This window comes from Pleurodeles waltl, chromosome 10 (assembly GCF_031143425.1).
Source record: "Pleurodeles waltl isolate 20211129_DDA chromosome 10, aPleWal1.hap1.20221129, whole genome shotgun sequence".
Lineage (NCBI taxonomy): Eukaryota > Metazoa > Chordata > Amphibia > Caudata > Salamandridae > Pleurodeles > Pleurodeles waltl.
The window spans coordinates 993,504,445-993,527,203 of NC_090449.1; positions in this window are offsets into that span (position 1 = coordinate 993,504,445).

Genomic DNA, 22,759 nt, shown 5'->3' on the forward strand with positions numbered 1-22,759 from the left:
GGAGGAAAGGAAACTATACAGAGGCGGAAACCACCATGATCCTGAAATGTATTGTGAGGAATTACAAGAGACTGCATAGTCTCCCACCGTAACAGCAAGAGTTCCTCACAGAAGGCAGTCTTATGGCAGCAGTGGGCCAAAGCAGTCAATGTATTGGAGGAGTACATCCTGAACATGAATGACATCAAGAAGAAGTTGCAGGATGAGAAGAGGAGGGTGAAAGAGAAGTACACTAGGATAGAAGTGGCCAGAGCTTTCCCAGGTGTTCAAACTGAAGCCCGCCTCTGACTCACCCCACTTGAGAGGGATGTCTTCTCCACCATAGGCCCCCACCTGCTCCATGAGATGCCTGTGACTGATGACTGCAATGTGGTGCCGGGTAACATGTAATGATAATAACAATGACACAAAGGGGGTGATTCTGACCGCGGCGGACGGTGGTCGCCGCCCGCCAAACGGTTCCCGCCGAAAGACCGCTCCGCGGTCAAAAGACCGCAGCGGTCATTCTGGCTTTCCCACTGGGCTGGCGGGCGACCGCCGAAAGTCCGCCCACCAGCCCAGCGGGAAACACCCTTCCCACGAGGAAGCCGGCTCAGAATGGAGCCGGCGGAGTGGGAAGGTGCGACGGGTGCAGTTGCACCTGTCGCGAATTTCAGTGTCTGCAAAGCAGACACTGAAATTCTTTGTGGGGCCCTCTTACGGGGGCCCCTGCAGTGCCCATGCCATTGGCATGGGCACTGCAGGGGCCCCCAGGGGCCCCACGACACCCCATACCGCCATCCTGTTCCTGGCGGGTGAACCGCCAGGAACAGGATGGCGGTATGGGCTGTCAGAATCCCCATGGCGGCGCAGCAAGCTGCGCCGCCATGGCGGATTCCCATGGGCAGCGGAAAGTCGGTGGTACACCACCGGCTTTCCGGTTCTGGCCGCGGCTGTACCGCCGCGGTCAGAATGCCCGGCGGAGCACCGCCAGCCTGTTGGCGGTGCTACCGCCAACCTCCGCCATGGCGGTAATTACCGCCAGGGTCAGAATGACCCCCCAAATGTCTAATGTTTGTGATGCTCAAAAAATATGACCATGAATGGTGTCCCAAGTAAGTGCAATCTGCATGATGACTCAGATTCTTATGTGTCCCAGCTAGTTCATTACACTACAAGTACCAGGCTAGTTTGTGATGGAAATTGCAAATTACAAACCCTCAGTCCCAAACAGTGACCCATCACTGTTGCCTCACCCACTTAACACTGGTACATGGCACTAGATAATGTCCCTCATTTTTTTACCACTGCTATTGGCATGTAGTGGCAAATGTGTAGCTATGTAATGGGTCGCACATAATCACATATCTTGGTGATGTCTGATTACACTTCCCTTCTGTTGCCACTGACAGCCAGAGAACAGTTACATGCTGGAGCACAGGTCTCTGCACCATCAGGGATGCAACGTCATGGAGCACAACAACCCATTCCATCAGCACAAACTGGTACATACATATGGGCATTATCTCCTACATTGTTACCAGTGAACCCATAGTTATAGTACATGGAATTCATAAACTGTGGCAAACCTGTAAAATGAACTAGATAACATTGTGTATCAGATGTGTCAACTAGTATGTTAACTAAACCTATCATTGTAGGTCCTGTGACATTGTCCAGAAAGGAACAGCCTGCAGAGACCTCTACAACATATATGGATTTGACATCTGGTAAGGCACCATACACTGGACGAATGTCAGACACCGGTAAGGATACATGAAAAAGACTTTACCAAATGTTTATGCTCCTAAACTGTGGTGTAAATGTCAGCAGCATGGTGTCTACAGTCACTGTTGCCACTCATCCCCTTATGTTCATATATGGCTCATAACAGTATACCACACACCATCCTGATGTGTTGGCCAATGATAGGTCAACCAAAAATGTATGTGTACAGTGCCTACCTTAAGGTTCATATTGGCCCTCATGTAGGTTGATTTTGAGTGAGTCAGTGCAGCAAGTCTATATGTTACAAGTCAGTATGTCTCACCTCACGAGGTGTAAAGTGTTGTGCCATCCCAGGTATATTTGGTCCCTTCACTCCGAGGAACTGTCACAAGTGTCCTCATTGTTCATTGTTCATGGAATGTCTCTTTAGTGTAGAGTTAGGTGATAGGGTGGTTTGTTCAGCCTTGACACAGTCCAGGAGGCCATTTCAAACCATGCAAAGTGGCTTGCTTGTGGGTTCATAGACATGATTTACTGGTGTGTGCAGCTGGAATTGCACAAAGAGTGATCCTCCAGTGCCTTGAGGGGCTCATAAATTTGTCCCCAAGTCTATCATGGAGAGGTGGAGTCACAACCTGTTTCTAGGTTCATGACATAGATACTTGCTGAGAAAATGCCAGGAAACAACAACTAAAGTAATGATGTTGATAAGGGGTGTACTGATACCAGCAGTCTTGCATTTTGAGGGGGTGGTAGTGTCTGGCAAGTTGGTTGTAGAGGAGGGGAAGCCTAGACATCTAATAGTTGAACAGCACAACGTGAAAACAGTAAAGGTGGGGATCAGCCCAGCTTTACCATCGGACCAAATTGTGGAATCCTAGAACAATGTTTATTTCACTTTGCCACCATGATCAAAAATGAGTGAAACTCTGAAAAGAGGACTACAGGATGTGTGCTGTAAATGACCATATTCAGGCCCATATTTATACTTTTTTGTGCGCCATGTTTGTATTATTTTTTTATGCAAAAGTGGCGCAAACATACAAAATACAATATATTTTGTATGTTTGCACCGCATTTGCATAAAAAAATGACACAAATGGGATACATTTTTAAAAAAAATATGGGCCTCAGTGCAAGGTAAAATGGAGCATGATGGTATACACTTACATTGGGGGCATAGGCCAAAGGAAAAATGCACCCCACAAATAGGTGATCTCACAGTCCATAAGTAGCAATGTTGTCCTGTTAGAGGGGGTGGGGGGTGAGGGGTGATTGAATAAATGTTACCCATACTTTAGTTGATTATTGTGGATATCAAAAATGTACTTGCCAATGTACTGACAAAACCTGATGTGCAAAGATTAACCAGCTCTACATGTTCTGGAAGACTCCTTTACAAATTAGCAGATACCACATCATACGTAGGATGCACACTGCCAAATAAGATGTAGGTGTGTTCAAGGGTTGCCAGTGCAGGACACCCTAGTTTATTTCTGTCCTATGGTACTCAGTAACCTCCAGATACATATTTGCGTGTAATTGTGATACTTGGTTAATATGAGGGCCGCCTGTAACTTGTAAATTGGAGATCACTGGCTATTGCCAGGAGTACTTCAGTGACACAGATGACACCATCCAGGGGTTTAGGAGGCATCCTGGTTGCAGCAGTCAAACCCACTGCCATCCGTCCATCAGGTAAGTGTGCCATATAATTTTGAAATCTATTGATACCCTACCCATGAACAATAACCAAATCCTTTTGGAAGTGGATGAGCAGGTACTGTCATTTTAGCATGACTCCTGTAGTTGGTGAATAAAATGTACCCAACAAGATCAGTGATGTGTGTGTAAAGTGTGCATAATCACATATAATACACATAGAACATTAACCATGGTATCAGTTCTTTCCAAAGCTGATGGATCACAGACCAGTTCTTCAGCTACACAACCAAGGAGCCCAGTCCAGCAGCTGACATCTAGGTAGTCTCAATAACACACAGACATGTGGTTGGCACTAGTGAGTTTGCTTTTGCATTTCACATCTGCATTGAACACCTCAATGCCACACTGTGAGCTATCACATGTAGGGGTACTCAAACCAGATCACATGCGCAACATCTTTTGATGTGAAGATAATTTGACTCAATCCCTGTGTTGCACTGCATCATGTTGTAAGCCAAATACTTAGCCTGTTGCAACATTTGTCTCACAGGGATGAAGACTTGGGTCCGTAGGAAAGACCATCTACCAGTGATTGGCGCTGGGTAATTCGAAAAGAGAACCCACTCCTCTTCCAAGCAGCCTTGTCAGCAGCCAGAACATCACAGGAGGAGGAGGAAGTAGAGGAGGAGGAAGATCAGGGGCTGATTTCCAGTGATGTGGAGGCCAATCCCCTGACCACTCTCGTTGGCCCATTCAGCTCACCAACAAAATCTACATCTACTGAGGTTGGCATGGTTCCTCATCCTACACCCCAAAAAATTGCCCATCCCCCATACACCCAAACCCAAAGATCACCTCTTCACAACCCTCACATCCAGGTCAGACGTGTTGGTTACAACCTCCTACTCTGACAGTGTCTCCCAGGCCTTCTCTCCAGCATCAGAGGGACATGCCAGCCCTTATGATGAGCAGGTAGCTCCTAGGCACAAATCTACTCTTCACAACCTCACACTTGCCACCACCCTTCTGCTGGTGGACCCACTGGTCGCATCCGAGGCCGTTCCAGGTGGAGATGGCTTGCAGATATCCATATTGGAGAGTGGGAGGAAGATTTTTATCAGCAGCAGTCAAATATGACATGGGGAAGAGGTTGAATGACATCATGGCCATACAGGGGGAAGAGAGAGACACCACGCATTGGCTATGAAGATGATGGAGGGAATGCTCAAAATGATACGAAATCCTTCACAATCAATGTATGGAGGGGAGTCAACACATCTACCTGCACCATCTCACCTCCAACCCCTGGTGAGGCAATCTGCACAGGGGCCCCAACAATCCACAACAGGAACACTCCCATTCCACACGCACTCTACTGCACATCCTCTCCCTGTACAGGGACCAACACCCCCTGTCCAGGCAGACCCCCACACTGTATAGGCTACAACACCCCCTGTCAAGGCAGACCCCCACAATGTACAGGGTCTGCCACCCCGTGTCCAGGCAGACTCCCACACTGTACAGGCTCAGACATCCCCTGTCTAGACAGACCACCACATTGTACAGTTTTCTACACCCCCTGTCCAGGCTGACCACCACATTGTACAGTTTTCTACACCCCCTGTCCAGGCTGACCACCCTGTATAGAAACCACACCCACCTGGAACTAAGAACCCCAGGAAATGGGCCACACCACCAAAACTGAGCAAGATTCCCCATGAGCACTGTAACATGTGCTGCATGGCACTATGTAAATTTAAGACATATTCCACATTAAAATTGGTTTGGGCATTAGTTGATGATGTTCAAATGCTTAATGTGGCTGTAGGCCATTTATGTGTCAACAATGTGGGTAAGACATGCCCATCACTAGAACCATCTGTGGAAAGTTGTCTCATGTGAAAGGCATAGCTAACCGACTCCAGATGGATACTTCCATAGTTTGGTTCCAGCACAGACAATACACTACACAACACACTTTTTTTTTATACAACTATCATGGTAAAGTAAAGAAAAACCTTGGAAGGGAGAAATTAATTCAAATAATACTCTTCACGGAGTAGGGGCAGGGTTCCTGTTTGAGAGTGGACCAAAAAAGGTGTCAGGAAACGTTAGGGAAATCAGTCTATGTACAAGGGGCAAAGGAAAAGTCCAGTCAAAGTGTAATGTCCAGTCAAATGTCATTCTGGGCATCCTCCTTTTCAATGACAATCAGATCCTTTGCAGCAGTGGCCTCTTCCTGGCTGGCTGCTGAAGGACCTGACCGCCCCCGAAACACAAGGGAGTTATAAGGGGTATAGGGGAAACAGAGTGGGAGGACGAACAGGGAGACACATGGAGGGTGGACTGGGAGGGAACTTGGGACAGGACAGCCATCATGGCTGCACTGAAGGAAGTGAGGGTGGCATTGATGGTGGGAAAGGCATGAGCATTCTCCTCTCTCGACCTTTGCAGTTCTTCAAGGATCTGCTGTAGGAGCTGAGAGGAGAGGCCCTCCTCCCACTCAGATGCCACCATCACTTCCTGGGATGCAGCCACAGGGGTGACAACACAGGGAGGGGTTTGAATGAGGGATGTGGGGTGTTGGGGATATGTAAGCTCCTCGTGGGACTGAGGCAGGAACTTAGAAGAGGACTGGTGGCAGGGGTGGCAGCTGGGTGCCTCAATGGACTTAGGGCACTATGTGGTAGGGAGGCGTCAGAGGCAGGCCCAGGTGTAGTAATTTCCCACTCTGGGTACAGCTCTGGTAGGCCAAGTTCTCTACTTTCCTGAGGCAAGACAACATACACCCCTCCCTGACCTGGGCCAGTGGTGTCCATTTCAAGGCCCCTCTACAGTTTCAGCAGCCTCCACCCAGTCATTGTCTGCTGAGTCCATTTGGATAGGCGCACTCCCCCTGCATCTAAATGTTCCTTGTCCCTCCTCCTACTCTTCTCCCATAGATGAAAGAGGCCGTGCCTGCCGACATCCCCAGTAAGCCCTTATCAGTATCTGGTCCTCTTCCTGGTCTTCCTAGCCAGCTGGGTCCACCAAAATAGAAGTGAGAACATTATGTAGTTGGTGTCCAAATCAAGATAAGGTACATGAGTACAAGAAGCAAGTGCTGACTTTGTTCTACTTTGATCTAACTGATTAATTCCAGGTGACGTTGATCCCAAATGTATGTGTACTATCACTGAGATGTCCAGACATAACTCACACATTGACATCTGTCACAATTGTGGGTTGTATACCCTTCTGTAGTGACAAGGCCTAACCTTAATCAAAATGTCAAAATCTAGGTCACTGTTTCAAGGGCTATAAAAGCTGTATGTGTGAAAGATTGGACAGAAAATCAAATTTACCTAAGAAATTTGGGCCAAGGATTTCCTGTCCTCACTACCTAGTCATCTTCACAAGTTAGTCTACAAGGTGAGATGGGACATAGGAGGTCATTCCAACCCTGGCGGTCATCGACCACCAGGGTGGATGACCACGGAAGCACTGCCAACAGGCTGGCGGTGCTTCCCTGCCCATTCTGACCGCGGCGGTAAAGCTGCAGTCAGAAAAGGGGATCCGGCGGTTTCCCGCCGGATTTCCCCTGTCTGGGCTGAATCTCCATGGCGACGCTGCAAGCAGCGCCGCCATGGAGATTCCGACCCCCTTCCCGCCACCCTATTGCTGGCGGTTTTTACCGCCAGGAACAGGATGGCGGGAACGGGTGTCGTGGGGCCCCCTAACAGGGCCCCAGCATGATTTTCACTGTCTGCTTAACAGACAGTGAAAATCGCGACGGGTGCAACTGCACCCGACGCACCCCTGCAACACCGCCGGCTCCATTCGGAGCCGGCCTCTGTGTTGCAGGGCCTTTCCCGCTGCGCCGGCGGGCGCTCCTTTGGTGGGCACCCGCCGGCCCAGCAGGAAAGCCAGAATGGCCGCCGCGGTCTTTTGACCGCGGTGCAGCCAGATGGCAGTGACAGCGTGGCGGGCGGCTACCGCCGTCCACCGCGGTCAAAATGACCGCCATAGTCTGGATGGAACTGTCCGCCTCAAAGCATGTGTCCATGATCACCCTGTCAAGTGTAGAATTGATAGTCTCTAACTATTGTGTGTCATCTGTTGTGTGTCAAGGTCTGATTCCTCATAAATGCTTTAATGAGTGCATGTGTGAAACCCAGCCCTTGGTTCTGACCTTTACAATGCTGTGATTACATGTATTGGTGGATCCTTGAAACTATGGGCCAATCTATATATCATGTGCAACATTTGACAGGTCAAGACTGCCTGTTCGTTCTGTACATCAGTTGGCACATGTACAATGTTGGCTCAGCTAGCTAGATGTTATATAAGACATACAAGCCATTGTTGTGAAGACGTGCATTTGTTTAACCTTGGAAATGTTGGATCCATTTTGTGTGAGACAATTATTTCAAAGTCAGCCATTACTTCAATGTATACATGAAATAATACTTTACACTGATGAAACACACAACAAAGGCATACATGATACAGCATATATAACCTCTTGGCCCCACAATGGACTGTGCCTGGACCATCTTCGTCTAATTTAACCCAGCAGTGATAAGGCCCTTGCTTAACCAGTCATGGTGTTGGCATTGCATTTCTTCACATAAATACAAGAGTGATGGCTATTTGCCCTGTACTTTTCAGGACACTACATGTCCGAGCATGCACTTCGGTCAGGGCATTCAATGTGATCCCATGGGGGATTGGCCTTTCGATTGCTGCAGTAATTGCCCAGAATGTGTACATGGTGACATGTGATACATGTTGGTACAGCTCAGTCACCACTCATACCATGCTACCAGATACAATATGCGGTCCATGCACTTATCAAATCTCTGCTGCTCTAACTCTTTCAGCTGGGCATAGAGGGTTTGCCAGGCTGTCCTTAGGACCCTCCAGTACAGTGGCGTGAGGCAGGGCCAGTGCACGTTGGGCTGGGAAGATTGTCCCAATAGTTCTTGGGCCCTCAGCCAGGCCCCATGTTTCGGATCCTGCCTCACTTGCAGCATGTCCTGGCCCGCTATTGCACTGCAGAGCTGCATAATCTCTTCCAAGAGGATGGCACATGCTGTAATGCCCAGCTGGTCCTCTGGGCCCTCATAAAACTGAGGGTAATTGTCTAGCACCACTCAGCTGAAATGTCCAATTCTGCCTCACTGAAGGGGGGTGCCCTCTCCTCAACTCCCTCAGTCCTGTTGGGGCCAGATAGGGTGCACAGAGCAGCGGGACGGCAGCGGATCCTGTTGGTAGGTGAGGATGAATTAGAATGACAAGAAAATGGCTGCCTGCAACTTCCTGTCATTGACTTCCTGCCATGCATTTACTGTGTGTCATTTCCTATTGAATATCATTGGGTTCCAGTCTGTCTTCGGATTCTACGCCCCAAGGGCAGATTATTTGCACCAGAAGCATACGCTCCACAAGTTGAGGTAGGATCTGCATGTGTGGCAGAGGCTCCGCATGTGGGGCTTAGAATCTGAAATCAGAGCAGAATTTAAAAAAAAAGACAAGTGTGACATATGCATATGTGTAGGAAGGGCAAGAATACTAAGGGAGGAAGGGAAAGTTTTGTAGATACATTCTATACTACAGCACTTCTGAGCACAATTTTGTCCCTTTGCACTGCATTATGGTACATGTGGCCAAAATATCTTGCTTACATCTAAGAAGATGGTCACAAATCAGCAAACTAGGTGCAGATAGTGATGTCAATCTCTGGACATATAGCTTGTCATTATGCTATTGGCAGTCAGGTGACTGCCATACTGGTGATGGCGGTAGTACCATCACAAGACAGGCGGGAATGACTACCAAATTGTGACCATTGTGATGATCCCGCCTATAGACAGCCAATGTACCACCCCAACTGCCAGTGTGGTATGATCGCTGACCACGGCAGTAGCCTTCTTCAGGCAGGTGGAAGACAAGGATCTGCCCCCCATATTATGACATAGCAGACCGCCAGGATTTCCAGGGCGTTAGCAGCGCCACCAAAAGCCTGGCGGAAACACATCATATAAAAGGAGACACTCACCTCCAATGACACAGAGGAGTCTGCGGCCGCCATGGAACCAGAATTGGAAGCCTTCCTGATGCTGTACCACGTGATGGCCTCTCAAGAGCACCAATGCCGATGAAGACGACAACAGTGAGTACAGCCGCCTAGCACACAAGGGAGGGAGGGGAGAGTGGCAATGCACAACATACACCAAATACACATGCCACACACAGAGAACCGTCTGCAGAGAAATCCCACACCAACATAACCCAGGAGCAAAGGAAGCCAGGAAACATACCTGTTGTCCAACCACTGTAATTAGGTGGGAACAGTGACTACAATTGAAAATAGAGAGAAAATAAATTTGTACATAAAGGGCCATTTACAGTTCAAAGTCAGCAATGGCCACAGGGCAACCTCTAAGGCCCAACTTTACTCCTGACATCCCAGTCACTCCACTGGGCAGAGGCATCATGGAGATGGTAGATAGGCACCTCAGGGAGCAGAGTGGGTGATAGGGAGTGGAGGGAGTTTCTTCTTGGGAGTGGGGTCCTTAGGTTTGGTAGGGGGCGGGTCCTTGCTCTTCTGTTTTGGGGGTGGAGGAGTGGCCTTGGGATGGGGGGACAGAGTGGCACTCTTCTTCACCTTAGTGGCAGGAGTACTCCTAGGGGGAGGAACAAGAGTCGATTTGTAGCTGGAGGCACTGGGCTGAGGGGTGGAACTTTTCTCTTACGGCCAGGACGGGGATGTGGGAGGGAAGAGGTCAAGGCAGGAAAGGAAAAGCTTCTTAGGACCAATAGGGTGGGCTGTGGGAGAAGGTATGGGGGAGGAGGTAGAGGGAGTGGTTGTTGGAGGAGGAGGTGTGCTGGACTTGGGTGCAGGTGCATGGACAGTGTGCGTGTGCGAGGTGGATGGCTGTTGGGTGTCTGAGTGGAAGCGTTTATGTGTCTTTGGAGGGGCAAACAGGGTGGGGGAGAACAAACAGGACTTGTGGCTGCATGTTGTGGTGGTGTCTGCAAGTGAGGTGGGTGTGCTGCATGAGGTGGTAATGGTGGTGGTAATGATTGCGCATGTGGTGTGTGAGGTGCATGTCTGCAGGTCTGCTGTTGTGGTGACTGTGGGGAAGACCGTACAGGTGACTGGATCTGGGACTGTTGATGCAGTGCATGTAGGTGTGAGTGCTGATATGATTGAGAAGGAGGAGGAGGATGGGGAGACAGTGGAGGCAGTGGATGGGTGTTGGCTGTCTGTGTGCTTGTGGAGTAAAGTGTGGTGGTTGTGTTTGTCTGTGCGAGTCCTGTCTGTTGTTTTGGGTGCATGCTTGTCAGAATATGTGCATGGGATGGGTTGGGGGGAGGAGACAGGGACTGTGAAGAGGTAGTTGGAGGGAGGGCAGAAGAAATAGGGACAATGGCTGCCGTTAGAGAGGAGGCCAGAACCTGAAACAATCTCTGGAGGGCCGCCAAGCCACCGTGAATGCCCTCCAGATGCATTGTTGCATCTGGGATGCCAGCCCCTGGATGGCATTCACTATGGTTGACCGCCCTACAGAGATGGATCTCAGGAGGTCAATAGCCTCCTCACTGAGGGCAGCAGGGTTGACTGGGGCAAGTCCTGAGGTGCCTGGGGCGAAGGAGATGCCCACCTTCCTCAGTGAGCGGGCACGGGCAACTGGGTGGGGGGCTACTGAAAGGGCAGTGCTGGTTCAGGGTGTGGCAGAAGATGACGTAGCTGGGGTGGTCCCAGAGGGGTCCACCACCACCAGGGAGCCTCCATTGGATGAGGAATCTGAGTCAGTTATATGAGCTCCAGTCTCCCTGGTGATGCTCCTCTCGCCCTCCAACCCACTGGTCCCCTCGGTGTCAGTAGACTCTGCCTCCTTGGTCCCGTGGGCTGTAGCTCCCTCACTCGCTGGTGCCTCTGCTCCTTCACCAGATGATGCTAATACACACATGAACAGGATGACAAAAGGAAGGGCGGGAGAAAGAAAGGGAGCACAGTGTCAATCACAGCACCAACAGCACAGATGGCATACCAATCACAATCACTCCCTGGGACTTACATTGCGCAGAATGGTCCACAGTGACAAACACCAGGAAGGAACCCTACCAGCTGCACACCTATTGGGACCAACTAAGCCCTGTCTGACATGTCATGCTAGTTACTTAGCAATACCAAAAATGGATACCACCCCACAGAGCTAAGCAGGACCACACAGGAATGGCCAAATTGGCATATTGGGGCATCCACTGACTAGAACCTTGCACCCAGATCCCATGCCAGGCAGCAAAAAATGAATACCACACCTACTGTACTCACCCCTTGTGGCTGCTGTGCTGCCCTCTAGCGCCCATCCAACTCAGGATTGGCCACCGCCAGTATACGGGCCATTAGGGGAGTCAGGCTCTGACGGGCCCTCCTCCCTCATTGGAAGGCCATCCCTATCTGGGTCTCCCCAGTCTTCAGGCCCAGGGTCTCAGGTCTTCCCACCATGTCCTGCAGTGGGTGCTCCACCGGCAATGGACCCCCAGGGTCATCACATCACATCACATCCTTTGCGCTGGCACGCCACAACCCCTTCTTCTGGTGGGTGCTGACCTGCAGAGCAAACACAGACAGAAGGACACCATAAACCATACAATTTAGCCTGTCACACAAATGGCCTACATACTGCATTTGTACCCTATCAAGCGCACACATGACCCATACCTCTATATTCACATTGCCTGCAGCCATACCCCCAAATGACACACTGCTAGCACACACATACACACTGCAAGCACTTTCCTCCCAGCTCTACATGCACACCCCCCACCAATGCATGGACAGCATGTAGCACTACCAATCCCACAATCCATCACCATGCACTACCAAAGGTGGGAGGACAACACCACTATTATTGGGAAAGGTAGGAATGCAAATCATGTGACAGACAATTACCCTAACAAGTCACTTACATCCCCACAGGTGCCCCAGCCAATGTCAGGGGCGAGACGGTGCCATGGCAACCCAGTCCCCCACAAGAAGCTGATCTTAGTGATGCCAGCAACTCTAGAAGTCTTGACCTGGATGAACTCCCTCGCCCATCTGGGACCACAGGTCAGTCGGCTACCACATCCTATAGCCAGTCCACCACAGACCCCCTCAGACTCAAACTCCACAGCAGCCTTCCAATGCCTCAAAAACTCTGTCCCCAGGACACATCAATCAGTAGTGTGCCCACCTGTACAGGGACCCGAGTAAACACCACACAGGCAAGTTGATGAAGGTCCTGGTGTCAATGGGAGTGGGCACACCATTCAGGGGACACAGGCACAGGGGGCCAGGGACAGTCAGAGGACAGCTGTGCGCCAGGGGGAGGCCAGGCCCAGCGAACCGACTGCCAAGGAGGCACTCACAAACGTCCTGAGGGCATACCAACAATCCCAGGACAGGATGGGGCAGATGTTCAACATCATGCAAGAGAACCAGCAGCTGCAGGTGGAACACCACCAGGAGGTCATGCAACAATTGCAGGCATTGAATACCACCATGGCGTCCATTGCAGGAGGGCTGAGTGACATGGCGAACATCATGCGGAATACACAGAAGACCAGTGTACTGACCAGCCCTCCACATCTGCTGCAGGTAGTGGATAGGAGGCCTTGCCACAGGACTCATAGGCCACCAGCACCCCTCCCCCTGAAGAAGGTGAACCACCCCACAAATGTTCCCTGTGACCCTAGCAGACACCAAAGACAGTTGCCAAGAACAAGACCACTGCCTGGAAATGAGCCCCTCCAGAATAACCCCCTTGTGTTCCACTGAGTCATCTTGGAACTGCCATTGCTTCTCTTCTTATGGCCCCATGGCCACTGGACCTGTGCTACAAACAGACTGGGCCACTACACTGGACCTTTCCCAACCATCACCTCACTCTATTGCACTTTCCATTGAAAATCCTATTTTCAAATATAAACCATTGAACACAACTTGAGTAATAGTGCTTTATCAGAAAGAAATGTGCAATGTATTGAACTGTATTGAACTGCTTGATTCTGTGCAAATGTCCTGTGGTGTGTGAATCCACCCAACAAATGTGTATCAGCAGTCTGTAGTCATCATATCAGCACACTGTTGTAACCACATGAACATCTGCAATAAGGGAAGACATAGGAGACAGTAAATTGTAATACAAAGGTAGTGACTGGCACAATGCTACAGCTACACAGCACATTATTAAAATGGAGACATGTATAGATCAACAGTCTTACCTGAGTGTAATTGGAAGTACTGCTGAATGATGAGTCCTGTTGGCCACATCCTCCTCCTCTTCCTCCTCCTCACTGTCCTGAGCGTCCACTGCTGCCACACTTGCATTGTCACCCCCTCCTCCTTCAGATAGTGCACATGGCATAGGGCACATGGCATCTGAGGGCCAAATTGTGCAGCACGCAGCTAACCACCACAATCTGGCAGACCTTCTCAGGGGAGTAGCATAGGGATCCACCTGTCAAATTGAGGCACCTGAACCTGGCTTTCAGGAGACCAAAAGTGCATTCCACAATCCTCCTGGTACACCCATGAACATCATTGTACCGATTTTCAGCCCATATTCTCGGATTCCTAACAGGGGTCAACAGCCAGGACAGGTTTGGGTAGCCGGAGTCACCTGGAAGAAGTGTGGGACACACATTAACCATGCACAATGGCATGAGATATGACTCTAGCAGGCATACACTGACATACATTGGGTGGGGACTCAAGCTCACTTATAAGCTACACTCTGTGCCTCTGTAGTCGGGGCATCACCTGTGGGATGTCGCTATTTCTCAAGACAAAGGCATCATGCACAGATCCAGGATGCTTGGCAGTGACATGGGAGATAAACTGGTCAGCAAGGCAGCAAGGCACTCCATCTGGACCACTGAGAGAGTGGAAACTCTTCCCATTCCTGTACAACTGCTCATTTGCCCTGGGAGGGACTACAGCAATATGGGTCCAGTCAATGGTCCTGACCACATGTGGTATGCGTCCCATTGCGTAAAATCTAGCCATCACAATGGGCAAATAATCAACCTGGGGGAATGTGATGTAGCTGCAAATGTGTTTGAGCAAGATAGCCAAAACCCTTCCATGCACAATTGAGAACATTGGCTGTGACATTCCTGCAGTGAAGCTTACAGTCACCTGGAAAGAACCAGTTGCCAGGAAGTGGAGCACTGGCAGTACCTGCACAAGAGGGGTAATTATTGTGGGGCAACGGATATCAGGTAGCAGATCAGGCTCCAATTGTGCACACAGTACTGTGATTGTGGCACTGTCCAGACAATAGGTGAGTATGATGTGCCGGTCCTCCAGTGTAGCCAAGTCCACAAGGGGTGTGTATGCGGGTGCTTGCCTTCTCCTCCTCCTATTCCTCCACGGTGGTTGATATCTAAATGAGCCAAAAGTAAAATGGGTGTGACAACAGGACCTATAGATACACAACATCAGAGTACACTGAGCATGTATGTATGTATGACACTAGAATTGTCTAGGTGTGCACAGTGAACACCATGAGTACTAGAAGTAGGAAATGGTAACCGCCTTTCCTGTATGCAGGGACAGGTGGAAGTGAACTCACTCTGCCGGCTTTTGGCGTCATGGCAGAAGGCGGTGTGCACCATCGTGCAGTTCCTCATTGGCTAACATGGGGCTCTATTAAGTACAGGAACCAATGATGATCAATGCTGGCAGTGATGGTGTTTACCGCCACGGACATGACCACCATTTTCTTTGTACCACTTCACTTGATTACTGACTTTTCATTCAACAACATCTCCACTGCGTGTGCTGCCGTGACCTGAGTCTGGAACCTCCCATGGCCGGTGCTACAGGGGAAATGACCCCAGCCCTCACTTCGGAGGAGTTGGAGAGGTTCGTGGATGGGTTCCTACCCCTGTATGGGCAGTTAAATGGGCCTCCAGACCAACAGTTTAGTATATCATGGGTACGTTGCATGCAACATGAGTGGGGTGAAGGGAGTCAGTGTGATGGAGTGAGATGGCATGCAGGTATGGGGTGGTGGTAGGTTGTTAATAGTGACTCATCAGTGTCTAGTCCTCCTGCTACTCCAGTGAGTCCCTCAGTATGCAGTATTGTCAAGACTTGCTCCTCCCATGCTGTCAGTTGTAGGGGAGGAGGTGGGGGTCCACCGCCAGTCCTTCTACTGGCAAGCTGGTGTCTTGCTGCAATGGAGCGCACCTTCCCCCGTAGGTCGTTCCGCTTCTTCTAAATGTCATCCCTTGTGCGTGGATGTTGTCCCACGGTGTTAATTCTGCCTCACTGAAGGGGGGTGCCCTCTCCTCAACTCCCTCAGTCCTGTTGGGGCCAGATAGGGTGCACAGAGCAGCGGGACGGCAGCGGATCCTGTTGGTAGGTGAGGATGAATTAGAATGACAAGAAAATGGCTGCCTGCAACTTCCTGTCATTGACTTCCTGCCATGCATTTACTGTGTGTCATTTCCTATTGAATATCATTGGGTTCCAGTCTGTCTTCGGATTCTACGCCCCAAGGGCAGATTATTTGCACCAGAAGCATACGCTCCACAAGTTGAGGTAGGATCTGCATGTGTGGCAGAGGCTCCGCATGTGGGGCTTAGAATCTGAAATCAGAGCAGAATTTAAAAAAAAAGACAAGTGTGACATATGCATATGTGTAGGAAGGGCAAGAATACTAAGGGAGGAAGGGAAAGTTTTGTAGATACATTCTATACTACAGCACTTCTGAGCACAATTTTGTCCCTTTGCACTGCATTATGGTACATGTGGCCAAAATATCTTGCTTACATCTAAGAAGATGGTCACAAATCAGCAAACTAGGTGCAGATAGTGATGTCAATCTCTGGACATATAGCTTGTCATTATGCTATTGGCAGTCAGGTGACTGCCATACTGGTGATGGCGGTAGTACCATCACAAGACAGGCGGGAATGACTACCAAATTGTGACCATTGTGATGATCCCGCCTATAGACAGCCAATGTACCACCCCAACTGCCAGTGTGGTATGATCGCTGACCACGGCAGTAGCCTTCTTCAGGCAGGTGGAAGACAAGGATCTGCCCCCCATATTATGACATAGCAGACCGCCAGGATTTCCAGGGCGTTAGCAGCGCCACCAAAAGCCTGGCGGAAACACATCATATAAAAGGAGACACTCACCTCCAATGACACAGAGGAGTCTGCGGCCGCCATGGAACCAGAATTGGAAGCCTTCCTGATGCTGTACCACGTGATGGCCTCTCAAGAGCACCAATGCCGATGAAGACGACAACAGTGAGTACAGCCGCCTAGCACACAAGGGAGGGAGGGGAGAGTGGCAATGCACAACATACACCAAATACACATGCCACACACAGAGAACCGTCTGCAGAGAAATCCCACACCAACATAACCCAGGAGCAAAGGAAGCCAGGAAACATACCTGTTGTCCAACCACTGTAATTAGGTGGGAACAGTGACTACAATTGAAAATAGAGAGAAAATAAATTTGTACATAAAGGGCCATTTACAGTTCAAAGTCAGCAATGGCCACAGGGCAACCTCTAAGGCCCAACTTTACTCCTGACATCCCAGTCACTCCACTGGGCAGAGGCATCATGGAGATGGTAGATAGGCACCTCAGGGAGCAGAGTGGGTGATAGGGAGTGGAGGGAGTTTCTTCTTGGGAGTGGGGTCCTTAGGTTTGGTAGGGGGCGGGTCCTTGCTCTTCTGTTTTGGGGGTGGAGGAGTGGCCTTGGGATGGGGGGACAGAGTGGCACTCTTCTTCACCTTAGTGGCAGGAGTACTCCTAGGGGGAGGAACAAGAGTCGATTTGTAGCTGGAGGCACTGGGCTGAGGGGTGGAACTTTTCTCTTACGGCCAGGACGGGGATGTGGGAGGGAAGAGGTCAAGGCAGGAAAGGAAAAGCTTCTTAGGACCAATAGGGTGGGCTGTGGGAGAAGGTATGGGGGAGGAGGTAGAGGGAGTGGTTGTTGGAGGAGGAGGTGTGCTGGACTTGGGTGCAGGTGCATGGACAGTGTGCGTGTGCGAGGTGGATGGCTGTTGGGTGTCTGAGTGGAAGCGTTTATGTGTCTTTGGAGGGGCAAACAGGGTGGGGGAGAACAAACAGGACTTGTGGCTGCATGTTGTGGTGGTGTCTGCAAGTGAGGTGGGTGTGCTGCATGAGGTGGTAATGGTGGTGGTAATGATTGCGCATGTGGTGTGTGAGGTGCATGTCTGCAGGTCTGCTGTTGTGGTGACTGTGGGGAAGACCGTACAGGTGACTGGATCTGGGACTGTTGATGCAGTGCATGTAGGTGTGAGTGCTGATATGATTGAGAAGGAGGAGGAGGATGGGGAGACAGTGGAGGCAGTGGATGGGTGTTGGCTGTCTGTGTGCTTGTGGAGTAAAGTGTGGTGGTTGTGTTTGTCTGTGCGAGTCCTGTCTGTTGTTTTGGGTGCATGCTTGTCAGAATATGTGCATGGGATGGGTTGGGGGGAGGAGACAGGGACTGTGAAGAGGTAGTTGGAGGGAGGGCAGAAGAAATAGGGACAATGGCTGCCGTTAGAGAGGAGGCCAGAACCTGAAACAATCTCTGGAGGGCCGCCAAGCCACCGTGAATGCCCTCCAGGAAGGCATTGCATTGTTGCATCTGGGATGCCAGCCCCTGGATGGCATTCACTATGGTTGACCGCCCTACAGAGATGGATCTCAGGAGGTCAATAGCCTCCTCACTGAGGGCAGCAGGGTTGACTGGGGCAAGTCCTGAGGTGCCTGGGGCGAAGGAGATGCCCACCTTCCTCAGTGAGCGGGCACGGGCAACTGGGTGGGGGGCTACTGAAAGGGCAGTGCTGGTTCAGGGTGTGGCAGAAGATGACGTAGCTGGGGTGGTCCCAGAGGGGTCCACCACCACCAGGGAGCCTCCATTGGATGAGGAATCTGAGTCAGTTATATGAGCTCCAGTCTCCCTGGTGATGCTCCTCTCGCCCTCCAACCCACTGGTCCCCTCGGTGTCAGTAGACTCTGCCTCCTTGGTCCCGTGGGCTGTAGCTCCCTCACTCGCTGGTGCCTCTGCTCCTTCACCAGATGATGCTAATACACACATGAACAGGATGACAAAAGGAAGGGCGGGAGAAAGAAAGGGAGCACAGTGTCAATCACAGCACCAACAGCACAGATGGCATACCAATCACAATCACTCCCTGGGACTTACATTGCGCAGAATGGTCCACAGTGACAAACACCAGGAAGGAACCCTACCAGCTGCACACCTATTGGGACCAACTAAGCCCTGTCTGACATGTCATGCTAGTTACTTAGCAATACCAAAAATGGATACCACCCCACAGAGCTAAGCAGGACCACACAGGAATGGCCAAATTGGCATATTGGGGCATCCACTGACTAGAACCTTGCACCCAGATCCCATGCCAGGCAGCAAAAAATGAATACCACACCTACTGTACTCACCCCTTGTGGCTGCTGTGCTGCCCTCTAGCGCCCATCCAACTCAGGATTGGCCACCGCCAGTATACGGGCCATTAGGGGAGTCAGGCTCTGACGGGCCCTCCTCCCTCATTGGAAGGCCATCCCTATCTGGGTCTCCCCAGTCTTCAGGCCCAGGGTCTCAGGTCTTCCCACCATGTCCTGCAGTGGGTGCTCCACCGGCAATGGACCCCCAGGGTCATCAGATCCTTTGCGCTGGCACGCCACAACCCCTTCTTCTGGTGGGTGCTGACCTGCAGAGCAAACACAGACAGAAGGACACCATAAACCATACAATTTAGCCTGTCACACAAATGGCCTACATACTGCATTTGTACCCTATCAAGCGCACACATGACCCATACCTCTATATTCACATTGCCTGCAGCCATACCCCCAAATGACACACTGCTAGCACACACATACACACTGCAAGCACTTTCCTCCCAGCTCTACATGCACACCCCCCACCAATGCATGGACAGCATGTAGCACTACCAATCCCACAATCCATCACCATGCACTACCAAAGGTGGGAGGACAACACCACTATTATTGGGAAAGGTAGGAATGCAAATCATGTGACAGACAATTACCCTAACAAGTCACTTACATCCCCACAGGTGCCCCAGCCAATGTCAGGGGCGAGACGGTGCCATGGCAACCCAGTCCCCCACAAGAAGCTGATCTTAGTGATGCCAGCAACTCTAGAAGTCTTGACCTGGATGAACTCCCTCGCCCATCTGGGACCACAGGTCAGTCGGCTACCACATCCTATAGCCAGTCCACACAGACCCCCTCAGACTCAAACTCCACAGCAGCCTTCCAATGCCTCAAAAACTCTGTCCCCAGGACACATCAATCAGTAGTGTGCCCACCTGTACAGGGACCCGAGTAAACACCACACAGGCAAGTTGATGAAGGTCCTGGTGTCAATGGGAGTGGGCACACCATTCAGGGGACACAGGCACAGGGGGCCAGGGACAGTCAGAGGACAGCTGTGCGCCAGGGGGAGGCCAGGCCCAGCGAACCGACTGCCAAGGAGGCACTCACAAACGTCCTGAGGGCATACCAACAATCCCAGGACAGGATGGGGCAGATGTTCAACATCATGCAAGAGAACCAGCAGCTGCAGGTGGAACACCACCAGGAGGTCATGCAACAATTGCAGGCATTGAATACCACCATGGCGTCCATTGCAGGAGGGCTGAGTGACATGGCGAACATCATGCGGAATACACAGAACACCAGTGTACTGACCAGCCCTCCACATCTGCTGCAGGTAGTGGATAGGAGGCCTTGCCACAGGACTCATAGGCCACCAGCACCCCTCCCCCTGAAGAAGGTGAACCACCCCACAAATGTTCCCTGTGACCCTAGCAGACACCAAAGACAGTTGCCAAGAACAAGACCACTGCCTGGAAATGAGCCCCTCCAGAATATCCCCCTTGTGTTCCACTGAGTCATCTTGGAACTGCCATTGCTTCTCTTCTTATGGCCCCATGGCCACTGGACCTGTGCTACAAACAGACTGGGCCACTACACTGGACCTTTCCCAACCATCACCTCACTCTATTGCACTTTCCATTGAAAATCCTATTTTCAAATATAAACCATTGAACACAACTTGAGTAATAGTGCTTTATCAGAAAGAAATGTGCAATGTATTGAACTGTATTGAACTGCTTGATTCTGTGCAAATGTCCTGTGGTGTGTGAATCCACCCAACAAATGTGTATCAGCAGTCTGTAGTCATCATATCAGCACACTGTTGTAACCACATGAACATCTGCAATAAGGGAAGACATAGGAGACAGTAAATTGTAATACAAAGGTAGTGACTGGCACAATGCTACAGCTACACAGCACATTATTAAAATGGAGACATGTATAGATCAACAGTCTTACCTGAGTGTAATTGGAAGTACTGCTGAATGATGAGTCCTGTTGGCCACATCCTCCTCCTCTTCCTCCTCCTCACTGTCCTGAGCGTCCACTGCTGCCACACTTGCATTGTCACCCCCTCCTCCTTCAGATAGTGCACATGGCATAGGGCACATGGCATCTGAGGGCCAAATTGTGCAGCACGCAGCTAACCACCACAATCTGGCAGACCTTCTCAGGGGAGTAGCATAGGGATCCACCTGTCAAATTGAGGCACCTGAACCTGGCTTTCAGGAGACCAAAAGTGCATTCCACAATCCTCCTGGTACACCCATGAACATCATTGTACCGATTTTCAGCCCATATTCTCGGATTCCTAACAGGGGTCAACAGCCAGGACAGGTTTGGGTAGCCGGAGTCACCTGGAAGAAGTGTGGGACACACATTAACCATGCACAATGGCATGAGATATGACTCTAGCAGGCATACACTGACATACATTGGGTGGGGACTCAAGCTCACTTATAAGCTACACTCTGTGCCTCTGTAGTCGGGGCATCACCTGTGGGATGTCGCTATTTCTCAAGACAAAGGCATCATGCACAGATCCAGGATGCTTGGCAGTGACATGGGAGATAAACTGGTCAGCAAGGCAGCAAGGCACTCCATCTGGACCACTGAGAGAGTGGAAACTCTTCCCATTCCTGTACAACTGCTCATTTGCCCTGGGAGGGACTACAGCAATATGGGTCCAGTCAATGGTCCTGACCACATGTGGTATGCGTCCCATTGCGTAAAATCTAGCCATCACAATGGGCAAATAATCAACCTGGGGGAATGTGATGTAGCTGCAAATGTGTTTGAGCAAGATAGCCAAAACCCTTCCATGCACAATTGAGAACATTGGCTGTGACATTCCTGCAGTGAAGCTTACAGTCACCTGGAAAGAACCAGTTGCCAGGAAGTGGAGCACTGGCAGTACCTGCACAAGAGGGGTAATTATTGTGGGGCAACGGATATCAGGTAGCAGATCAGGCTCCAATTGTGCACACAGTACTGTGATTGTGGCACTGTCCAGACAATAGGTGAGTATGATGTGCCGGTCCTCCAGTGTAGCCAAGTCCACAAGGGGTGTGTATGCGGGTGCTTGCCTTCTCCTCCTCCTATTCCTCCACGGTGGTTGATATCTAAATGAGCCAAAAGTAAAATGGGTGTGACAACAGGACCTATAGATACACAACATCAGAGTACACTGAGCATGTATGTATGTATGACACTAGAATTGTCTAGGTGTGCACAGTGAACACCATGAGTACTAGAAGTAGGAAATGGTAACCGCCTTTCCTGTATGCAGGGACAGGTGGAAGTGAACTCACTCTGCCGGCTTTTGGCGTCATGGCAGAAGGCGGTGTGCACCATCGTGCAGTTCCTCATTGGCTAACATGGGGCTCTATTAAGTACAGGAACCAATGATGATCAATGCTGGCAGTGATGGTGTTTACCGCCACGGACATGACCACCATTTTCTTTGTACCACTTCACTTGATTACTGACTTTTCATTCAACAACATCTCCACTGCGTGTGCTGCCGTGACCTGAGTCTGGAACCTCCCATGGCCGGTGCTACAGGGGAAATGACCCCAGCCCTCACTTCGGAGGAGTTGGAGAGGTTCGTGGATGGGTTCCTACCCCTGTATGGGCAGTTAAATGGGCCTCCAGACCAACAGTTTAGTATATCATGGGTACGTTGCATGCAACATGAGTGGGGTGAAGGGAGTCAGTGTGATGGAGTGAGATGGCATGCAGGTATGGGGTGGTGGTAGGTTGTTAATAGTGACTCATCAGTGTCTAGTCCTCCTGCTACTCCAGTGAGTCCCTCAGTATGCAGTATTGTCAAGACTTGCTCCTCCCATGCTGTCAGTTGTAGGGGAGGAGGTGGGGGTCCACCGCCAGTCCTTCTACTGGCAAGCTGGTGTCTTGCTGCAATGGAGCGCACCTTCCCCCGTAGGT